Raw genomic sequence first — 10,647 nt, forward strand, 5'->3', positions numbered from 1 at the left:
AGTTTGAAATTTCTTCTTCCTTCAAATTGCCCAAACTTCTACTTTTCAAAGTCTCTTTTATTTTCCAAATTTAAGATAATTGTAGTAGCTAGAAAGCATTTAGAAATATTCAGAACTAAACCAAAACATTGGAAAATCATCTAAACAAAGTGCTGCACTTGACCCCTAACCTTACTGCTCTTTTCCAGATTTTCAGTTCACCAATATGTTTCAGATTTTGACTTTCCAGCCTCTGTCAGAACAAAAAATGTTTTTCCAATGCTTTGAAAATCCTCATAAAATAAGAAAATAATTTCCAACCTAGATCTAGTGTCAGTCCTATGCCCTGCTCCCTATATAATGCTTCATTTTTCTCCACTGGAACTGGCAAGATGTTTAAAAAGTAAAAGAGTTTTGTCATTCAAAAGTGTACAAGGACTGTAGCTGCAATGGAGATAAAGAAGAGAGAAGGGAGATGATGTCAGAAAGAGTGCATCTCCTGTGATCTTCAGTCTTACCCATTTCAGTTCCCTCTCCACCCTCAGTAAGTTTTTGCTAGAGGCAATACAAAAAATCTCCCAAGGGACTGTTGCTCCAGCCCACACAAGGTCCTGATTGGCAGTTCCCTTTGTTTTTAGCACTTGATCCCACGCATATCAGTCATGAAGTGCAGATCCCAGTTAGGGTCAGCCTCACCCACAGACTCATTACTTGCTCAGAGTCAGATCCAGAACTTTAATGCAAATTCTTACTCAACCAAAACTCCCAACTGGCTTCCAGAAGACTTGACTGCAAAATATGTCTCTGCCATCACTCATAACTCTTGCAAAACATCCATGAGCTCAGAAAACATACTGGGTGTCCTTTTGGATTTAGAGAAATCCAAAATCTTTTTCAGAAGTTCTTATTTTCATCGCAGCTGCCTCTCCAGCTGCATCAGAACACTACGTCCAGTCTCTCCAGCTGCCGCAGGCCTGAGTGAGAGCAGGGGAGGGTCACACAGCCACAAAAATGTGGAGCACTTCTCAGGCCAGTTGTGTGCTGTCTCTGCTCCCCTCTCACTCTGCTGCACTGCCCAGTATAACAGGATGAAGAGCAATCTTCCAGATAGCTACACAAAGCAAGGAAATCATGCAGAGGCTGCTGTTCACACACACTTCTCTGCTCAGGGCACTACTGCCCCTTGAAATTGGTCATGAACAAAGCTGTCAGAAGCAAGGATTCAACTGACCTGACTACAGTCATTTAGAATAAAGTAAATAACATTGTCTGTACTTTCTCCCTTGGCAATCAACAGGGAGGTAACCTCAGGAGGGCAGAGACTTCATTTCAGAAACACCATCTCCTTATCCACCTCTAGGCATGTCTAGGAGACAAATGGAGTCAGGGCCCTGGCAGGCCCCGACATCACAGTCTGGTGGGAACAGAGGACATCAAAGGTGTCCATGGTGCAGGCCTCCTAGGCTCCACTCCTTGCCCCTAGGCATGTCCAGAGACAACAGCCCAGCATGGGAAGCAAACTTAATTCCAAACCAAGGGCATACCTTGGCACAAAAGCAGCCGGAGACAGAGGCTGGAGTGGGCTGTGCTCTGGGAGGGCACACTAGGCACCTGCACACACTACAAGCTGTGCAGCCCAGGTTGGAGCAGGGCTGGACCGTGGCTTGCACTGCTGCCAGCACACCAGAGCTCATCTCTGAGCTGTCCTGAGGAAGATCTGCCACATCTGCCTCCTCACTGAGCATAACTGCTGCTTACAAGCTCAGAGCTGCGAGCCCGACATGCAGTGGGATGGGGTGCAATGCAGCAAGGATGAGCTCTGGAAACCATCTCATGTGAGCAGCTGCTCCAAGGCAGGACACACTGTTTCAGCAGCTAAATGTGAAGGGGCAAATGCCTGTTTGCCCTGGCATCTCTTGCACTTCACTAAGCCAAAGAAGCAGCATTCACTGGAAGTGACCTTAGCAGCTCCCTCGGGCCTTCACTTCTCATCCTCCTTACTGCCTCCAGTTCTCACCCTGAGCTCTGTAATCCCTGGGGCTGAGTCTCGTGGAGGCTGAATCTAAACAGTTTCACCCCGGACTGCAGCACTTCTCAAGGCAGTGAGTGCCTGTGAGGGCTATGAAGCACCTTTGTGAGGTTTAGAAGGAAAGAATTCTGTGAGACCTGAACATGCAGACGAATGTGCTTCTCACAAGTGAGGCCAACCATGCCCTCATAAGAAGGCAGCTTAAAAATCACTGCATTTATCAGCATAACTAATGTTTCTGGGATTATTTTTATTTGCCTTCTGGTTTGGGGGCTTTTAGATCATATTTATGTGTGGGTTTTTTCTGCAACCATAAAACCTAAAAACTCTGCTGAAATTTTTATTGTTCCCATGAATCCAGGAGCTGGAAGTTCACAGAATGTTCATGGGACTTATGGTAAAACTCATGAGCTAAGAACATATATACTTGAATGCAAGAGGCTGTTGTGTTGTGCTAAGCATATTTCGTCTGTGTAACAATATGTGAAGGGAATTACATAAGGAGGATGTTGTAAGTTAGTATGACATGTCTGTTGGGGAGATGATGTGCACACAGGGGATTCTTGCACTTTAGGATTGTAAGTACATCTCTGGCAATTGTGTTTTCTGAAATGTGCCTGGTATTTTATATTTTTCAGAGCACAGAAGTGCATTAACCCAGCTTGATAGCTACTTGCTGGCTGCTTACAGGAGAGAACACAGAAACATAGACAGGTATTTGAGGACAGGGGATGACCAAGTATAGACACACCTGGACGTGGCTTTTGGGTTAATCCAGACATAGACTTTTATCCTGTGTGCTCACTGAATCCAAATCACAGAAAGGATTAAAGCTAGTTGAATCACAAAGTCCTGGCTGGTGGTAGATTAACTCCAGAGCTAGAAGGTAAAATACCAGAATCAGCTATTTTTTACTATTCTGTACCTTTTTAATTGTCAATTCTGGCAAGCTCATGGCTTCCTCTAGTAGGTCTGCCTACTAATAAGGACCCTGTGATGTAAATTCAAGGCACCTAGAGTCTTACAGTGCCTGACTTTAAGAGCTGCCAGTGTGCAAATCACCTCTGTCCCCAGTGCCCTTCTCATTTCAGGAGCTTGCACGTGCTGTGTCCCGCACAGGGAGGCACACCCCCTGACAACAGCACAGCCTTTATGTGCAGGGGCAAATCCTGTCCTGGCCCCTCTGAGCTGACAGAGCCACTGCTGCCAGAGCCAGCATTGTGCTGCTGGCAGGCAGCTGAGACCACTGTGCCAGGATTGCCTGTGAGCCCAGAGATGCGGTGCTGTATCGGCTGCTCCACGTCCCTGCATGGGATCAGCAGCACTGTCACAAATGGAGACTCTCAGCAATCACAGCATGCTGGAATTCTCTAGAGACCACTCCATCCTTCAAGTGAAACTGTCCAAGTGTTCAAGCCCCAGAGTCAGGTATCTGGTTACCCTTATCTCAGGGACATAACTGCCATGATATTAGCAGCCATTAAATTGTCCAGTCATTTTTTTTTAATATGTCTCAAATACAATTGACCTGGTGACCCATCTGCTGAACCAAATACCACAGGCAAAAAGCTCCAGGAAACCCTCAAGAAATCCAGCACTCAGTTAACTGTCCCACTCCGGTTTTCTGGGCTGGCTCTACCATTTAAACCACACAGCTGTGTGGCGCTTAGCTCTTTGAAAAACATGTTCTCAAAAATGCCTGGCTTGTCTTCCTATCAAGATAGAATACTTGGTCATTTATCATTTGTCTTCTCATGGTTTTCTGCCTGAGGCCCAGCAGCTCACTTGGAAGTTAAGTCCTAATTGTTTTCCATCTCAGGTTTCTCAGCTAGCTATCTTGGGGATTTTCACAGGAGCATATAGAAGTGACCACCAGGAACATAAAACACTGCAGACTTTCCCATTACCCACCCAAGATTTAGTACTCTTCTAGGCTCGTAATAAAAAGGACTCTGTTGCTAATTAATCACCTGATTAAGGTTCCGGGCTTGCAGATCTCATTTTTTCATACTGAGACGTGCTTTCTTTCACTGCCTGTCAGCATAGCTGGACTTGAACCCTTGCCTGCATTAGCACAATAAGATTCTCTTCATGGGCACTGCTCTAGTGGTGATCATTGAAATGGTGGCTTCAGGTCCTGCTGCCCTGGGGGATCACATGGGGGATGATACCCTCCACATGGTGAACTGACAGCAAGAACTTGGAACTATGTTGTACCAGATAGAATGAGATCAATATTAGAAGAAATTAGACTTGTTTGTATGCACAACATTCCCAGAAGCTTCATCAAGAATTTACATAGACTTTTCAGGGCTGGATGGTGAAAAATAAGTTTTTGTTTTTCTTTTGGCCTAATGTTCACTTCTAACCTTACATCAGGAGCTGAGGCAGAAAAGTTTAAAAGAGCATGAAATTCTGCTTCAGAGAGGGGCATCTAGGTGATGGAGAGTTGAAGAATTCGGGCTCTGCAGAGCTTGGGGGGAGAATTGTTCTGGTCTACTTTAGCTTATTTCATCAGGTTCAGAGCTCAGTTTGCACCTTAATTACAGGGGTGGCTGTGCCAAAGATAGGGCGGAAGAGCTACATACAGAAACAATTTTCCAGTGAGTTACTGTTTCAGTGGTTCAATCATTTTACTGGTCATTTTGGAGTGGCTCTCAAATGATCCCCTTAAACTGATGGGCAGCTGTTTTTCAGCATCAAAAAATTACAATTACAGCAAAATTCCAGGCATGACCCTTTCCACATGTATTTTAGCTCTAATATAAATCCTTTTGGCAGCATCAGACAGGAGGAAAAGGCTCTTTGGTCAAACAGTTTAAAACTTATTGTTTTTTTTTTTAAGTAAATACTTGATAACATCTATTTAACACAAGCTCTTAGTGAATACGTGTATAAGGAAAAAAATCTGTGTGTGAGAGATATAAGACTATAACTAAATCTGGTTTGCAAATTTCCGACTAAACAAAGTTTCATCAGTAAACATCACTTCCTTGAATATTTCATCTGAAGCATCTCACGTTTGATCAAGTTTCACTGAAGCTGAGACAAAGCTAAGGTTTAACAGATTGACACTGAAATAGCTTTGCATTGCTAAACAGCTCAGATGAGTTTCGTTTCTCAGACTTGTTTTCAGAATTTTCATTGAACAACAGTAAAGAACAAACTAGAAACTGAAAAAAAGTGCACCTGGAAAACTTCCCCAAAAGTCAGAAATGCTGACTTTGGTCACACTTATTGATCTCATGTTCAGTTGTGATTTGAGAAGTTCCCTTCCTTGTTCTTGACTCCTGAGAAAGGGAAGATTAGGTATTACTAGACAAAGACCAATTATAAAAATAAAATAATGTTAAATTATGCTGGAAAAAAAAATAAAAAAAATAAAAAAAAAGTGGAGAGAAGCAACTGGGTCGGGGAGAGAAGCAACAAAAAAATTCCACAAGTAGTTTAAATTTTCACCTCTTCAGTATCACTGTGCAGAACCAACACAGACTCTGGTGTATTAAACGGAAATAGCTGCAAGCTCTTTGTTTATTTGTATTTTCTTATTTTGACCTCTGACAAAGCGGTCACCAATCCCAAAGACGCCAAAGATTCCAAACAAGACACTGTAGCTGTTTTTTTTAACAGTGACTGGGAATTTAGAGGGGCATGAAATTTAAGACATATCCGAGGTGCCAACTTTCAGAAAGTGCTGAGAAGCAATGCCCCGGAAATCAGCCTCATTGTAGTTTTCCCATTCAGAAACTCAATCACCAAGGCATTTCAAATCCCCACCACATGGATTCTTTGTAGTCCTAAAAACTCAATCCCTAATTAGGCTTATGCATAACAATGTGGTCATTTTTTTCTATTTTTAGAAAACATTTTCTAAATACTAATTCAATTAATCACCTAACCAGGTAATGGGAAGTCACTTTCCTCGTAGTTAGTCATCTGAAACACTGATAAAAACAACTCAGCAGGAAGTTGCCTCAATCATTCTGGGAACTTTCAACACTATTTCATGGAAATTAGTCCCAATGCTATTATTGTCACCCTGCATCATATATTCAAGTGTGTGCATGTATCCATATACACACACATGCTTGAAAGAGCCAAAATATGCCAAAACGTCATCCTTAAAGTCTTAGGGGTATATGGAATAACTGCAAAAAATGAGAATTTTTCCTCTCAACATATCTCAGTACCTATATCTGCACTTGAATACTATTTCAAGCACCAACGATGCCTGTTTGTGTGTGCATATATTGTGCTTTGCTTTCTGTCTGGATCATTAACTGAAATAAGTCAGCTCATGTGCAAAACATCTGTTTTTCAGTCAAGTCCTGCTTTTGCTCAGCTTAACAGCTGCATTGATTGAGGCATGAATCTGTTTCTGAATTGTTCACAAGCAGTGTGACATGGGCAGAGCAGCAACCTAGGCTCCTTCCCAAACATAGCTGCTTTTTTTCTGATGCCAACTCAGAAAAATTAGCATTATGAATGATTGATAGTATGCAATCAACTGCTTCCAGAACTATTACCATCTCTAATTCAGTGAGGGAGGAGGTGACTCAGTCTTGTTTATACTGTTGAAATCTGGCTGGAGGGCTTTGGCTACGCTGGGAAGGCTCAGTTCAGTTCATCTGTGGATTTATGTCAGCATTTCACACACTCTGGGAAACCTCACTCACCCTGCAGACAGTGCCTCTAGCTCTGAAAGAGCTAGAAGTTAACCTGGGCCATAGAGGAGCTATGACAACCATATCATAATCCATGGTGGTTTCCATCTCCACTCTAGTTTATGTGTTTATAAACACCAAAGTTTTTATTACTTCTAGGGCACCATAGGTGTGCACAGCATGTTTTCTGCAAAACATGGAACCTAGGGCCCAACTCCTGCACTCAGGTCCACTGCTAGGAGCTCTAGTGACCATGCTTTGTCTGGAAGGGCTCTGCTGGAGCATCAGCATGTGGGTCTGTGCATCCAGAGGCAGGATCAGGGAGACCACTGATGCTGATACACATCGAAGCTTGGCTCACGGTACAGGGAGGCTGAGATGTGAAATCCTGGAGTGCAAAAACACTTTGGTTACAGGTAGTGTCAGATATTATTCCTCACTTTATCAGGTTTTAGTTGCACTAGTGCCATTTGGACCAACTAACACATGGATTCACTTTGTTTATACCTGTCTCCCACCATGAACGAAAAAAGAGACAGAGGCAATAGAGATCCTGATTTCAGTGTCTCAGTCAAGTGTCCTTTTTTGGGCTGAAAGGATGTGGGATATAGTATTGAGGAGCCTGGAGAAAGACTGGTTTCCTTCGAGAAAAATCAGTACAGCTACAAATGACCCCAGTGTAAACAGAAAGATGGGGTCTGGCACGGACAGGGAACTCCCAGGACCTGTATCATACAGAGATGTTATCACACCAGTATTTATTCTTGCTGCCCAGTCAACTCACATCAACCAAACCAGGCCACTGCAGTCAAGAGCTTCTTGATGCAATGACATTATTGCAGAGGTTTTTTGCTCAGATGAACCTGACTAACCAGCAGCTCTGTTTAGGCTGAATTTGAACCACACTGTTCCCCTCAATGCAAATATGAACTAGCTATCCCTAAGAGCAGAGCCTTTAACCTTTCAGGAAGCACGAGGAAGCTGCCATCTGGCTGGCCATCTGTCTTTCAAAAGGTGAGGAAGCAGGAAGGCTGAGTGACGTATGGCAATGCTGAATTCCCAAAGTATTGGTGACCTCAGTGCTTTATGGTCTGGTTTTGCCCCACATGTATTCTGTCACCCTCCCTGGTCGCACAGTTAGCGGCCACAAACACAATTATGCTGGGCCAGGGGTGCTCCCCCTCTTCATTTGACATTAATGAAATTGCAAGCAGATATGGCTGTACTCGCTGCCCTGCTTTAGCAATGTTTACAAAGCTGTTACCTTGCTGGGCTCCCCATTCAGTGCCAAGTGGAAGAAAAGCCTTTGAGGTTGCCTTCACTATTTTACCTCCTTGGATGTTGTTATGTCTTCTGGCTGGGAGCTGGATACCAGCACAGACAGAACCAATTATCCAGGCCCCTCCACATCTGGCACACAAGTATCTGCATGCTGCCATAGCTAAATGGCATTTGACCTGGGAGCCTGATCTTCCATAGACAGCAACTTTATTAACAACAGCTCAAGGAAATCCCCCATCCCCTCCGCCCTAATCTGTGCTTGCTAAGTTGCCCTCTACTCAGTCACTCCTGAAAAATACTGGATTGCTTTTGAGGCCTTGGGGCACACACACAAAGCCACTACAATGGATTTTACTGGCACACCCAGCCTTCTCTGCTGTTGCCTATTGCCATCTTACATTGTAGTGTCATGGAATGTTTGTGTAGAGGGCTTAAATATTCATTTCTCTGGAGGTTCATTTGCACTGTAACGTCTCAGACTTGGACTCTACCTTTTTTAATAGATTCTGTGGGATTTGTAGAGTATAAACCAACACAGAGGGGTTTATGAGAACTTTCCTCCAGCAGCACGTACAGCCAAAATTTCCTGGACCATGGGAGTTTGTGCATAGGGTGTGAGTTTTGCTTCTTGAAGAGCTTTTTTGTTGTTCACAGCCTGCTTAGCCCAGATGTACATAGCATTTTACATCTGTGAAATAAAATGTCCAAGATGAAACAAGACAATTTTGTGGGGGGAGAAAAAGCCCAACTATGCAGTTTTGATGTGATTGCTAAGTATGACACTAGCAGAAGTCTCAGGAACTACACATCCCAGTCCTGCTTAAAAAGACCTAAATACACATGACTGTGTTCCTAAGGACCTCATCTTCTCAGCTAAGACACCTTTCCAGATTACCCAACCATAAATGGCACACTGAAAAAATGATTTATTAAGAGGTGACCCATTCTAATTGCTTAGAAAACTCTACTGTAACTCATGGAAGTCTATCATGTTATAATTCCCAGTCTTCTGCTCAGATAACAATTGCAAACTGGGACATATGAGAAGAAAAATGACACAGCCAAAGCCTCACAGATGGCTCAGGACAGAAAATTGAACTTGGAGGCTTAAAGCACTGTTCTAACTTCCTTTGCACTGGACTGGATGTTGTCTCAAGAAGCTTTGCCTGCAATTAAGGATATGCTTTCTCTCTTTATGTACAACAGGTAAGTTTGCTGTACCACAATAAAGAACAAGAGAGACACTGTTAAAAATCACTTGAGGTTGGATGCTAAAGAATTCAAGACCTGGTGCTGAATCTCGACTACAAGGCCTGAAGTGAAACACCACCTGTCTTTTAGATGTTGCTTGTTCTACTAGACTGCTCTAAGCCAATCAGGCACCCATTTCCAAGGCCACCTTTGTCTGCAAGTTCATGTAATTCTCCTTACAGAAAGTGAATTCACTTTCTTAGAAGAGAGGACAGGGTGTAGCAACCTCCAAACAACCCTGTTTCAGTTGTTTCCTGCTGTGGGTAGACTAACTTAGAAATACAGCAGTAAGAACTATCCATCATGAACAGTCATTGCAGCTGAACTATAGATTCATGATTTATCTCAAGTTCCTCAGAGTTTGTGGGCATTTTCAAGGGACACCCCCTCCCCCTAACCAGAGCTGAGTAAAACTGTATCAATTTATAGCTCCAGGTCAGAACCAGAAGAAATTCTCTCTTTTGACCTCAAAGCAGTTGATTTTGTGTACACTTAACCCTCAGAGCATGGATATGCAGATCAAAACCAAAGAAAGCCCTTACAACAGAAACCCTTTCACCATGAATCTACATAGCTTTCCCTGGGAACTGAAGGGAAGAAAGCTGCTGTTCTTTCAGCTTTGAAGTAAGAGCACAAACTGGTTGGGATCAACAGGGCTAGAGGAGAGGGGTGATGCAGTGGTTTATTAATCACCCTGGGATCCCAGACATTTGTGAAGTGCCTTCACTTCCCACTTGTAGAACTACATCATGGGATTGTCAAATAGTTCTTTAGATAAGAAAGAGATTATAAGTGTGGTGTACTCAGGATACAAAATTTGCCACTGGTGAAGGAACATTCTAACATTCCTTAAAAATCTGTAAGTGCTACAAGAGCAGAAATGGAAACAAGCAAAAAGGGACAAGAATACTACATGAAAGCATCATAAACTGTGTCTTCATTCATTCAAATTTTTCAATTTAGAATAGTAAGTCTGTGAAAAAGGAAGGTGCAGAGGCTAATAAAAAGACTAAGGATATATCTGGAGTTCAGAAGAAAGAAAATCACAACAGACATGTGGTTTTTTCCCCACACATTTAAATTTCTTTGATTGTGCTTTGTACTCTGCTGTCTGTTACTAATTGGTTACAATATTTTCATTGGCTAGAAATTCAAAATACAGGTACATTTACTGAGATCACCTTTCATCCAGATATAAAAATAACAAAATTAAACTGGCAGAGAAGCAGCAGCATCCAGAGACATCGAGACATTCACCCTAGGGTTACTCTAATATTACCTGGCATTGTCTACTCTGGTTCAGGGCAGAGCAAGAGGACTGAGAGAGGTGTTCAGGCATCATTTTGACAGTTGCCTTCGGAATTCAAGTCTCACACATGTCCCAGTTCTAATTTCCCAGAAGGACTTTTATGTTCTTAGGACATTAAGGATCTAATATTCAGA

General features: G+C 42.8%; 2 long non-coding RNA genes across 3 annotated transcripts; one reads left to right on the top strand and one right to left on the bottom strand.

Moving 5' to 3' along the window:
• Nucleotides 1-700: 700 nt before the first annotated feature.
• Nucleotides 701-1,449, bottom strand: LOC111942738 (uncharacterized). The gene is made up of 2 exons (XR_002870672.2): nucleotides 1,211-1,449; nucleotides 701-1,090 (listed from the first exon to the last, which is right to left on the bottom strand). It is a non-coding gene; the product is annotated as an uncharacterized LOC111942738 (long non-coding RNA).
• On the top strand, nucleotides 1,442-3,974 carry LOC111931153 (uncharacterized). 2 transcript variants are annotated; one of them, XR_002865465.2, is made up of 3 exons: nucleotides 1,442-2,081; nucleotides 2,647-3,436; nucleotides 3,828-3,974. It is a non-coding gene; the product is annotated as an uncharacterized LOC111931153 (long non-coding RNA). The 2 variants fall into 2 exon arrangements; XR_015289940.1 differs by having other exon boundaries at nucleotides 2,647-3,974.
• Nucleotides 3,975-10,647: the final 6,673 nt, after the last annotated feature.

Source organism: Cyanistes caeruleus, chromosome 8 (assembly GCF_971803275.1).
Source record: "Cyanistes caeruleus chromosome 8, bCyaCae1.hap1.1, whole genome shotgun sequence".
Taxonomy (NCBI): Eukaryota; Metazoa; Chordata; class Aves; order Passeriformes; family Paridae; genus Cyanistes; species Cyanistes caeruleus.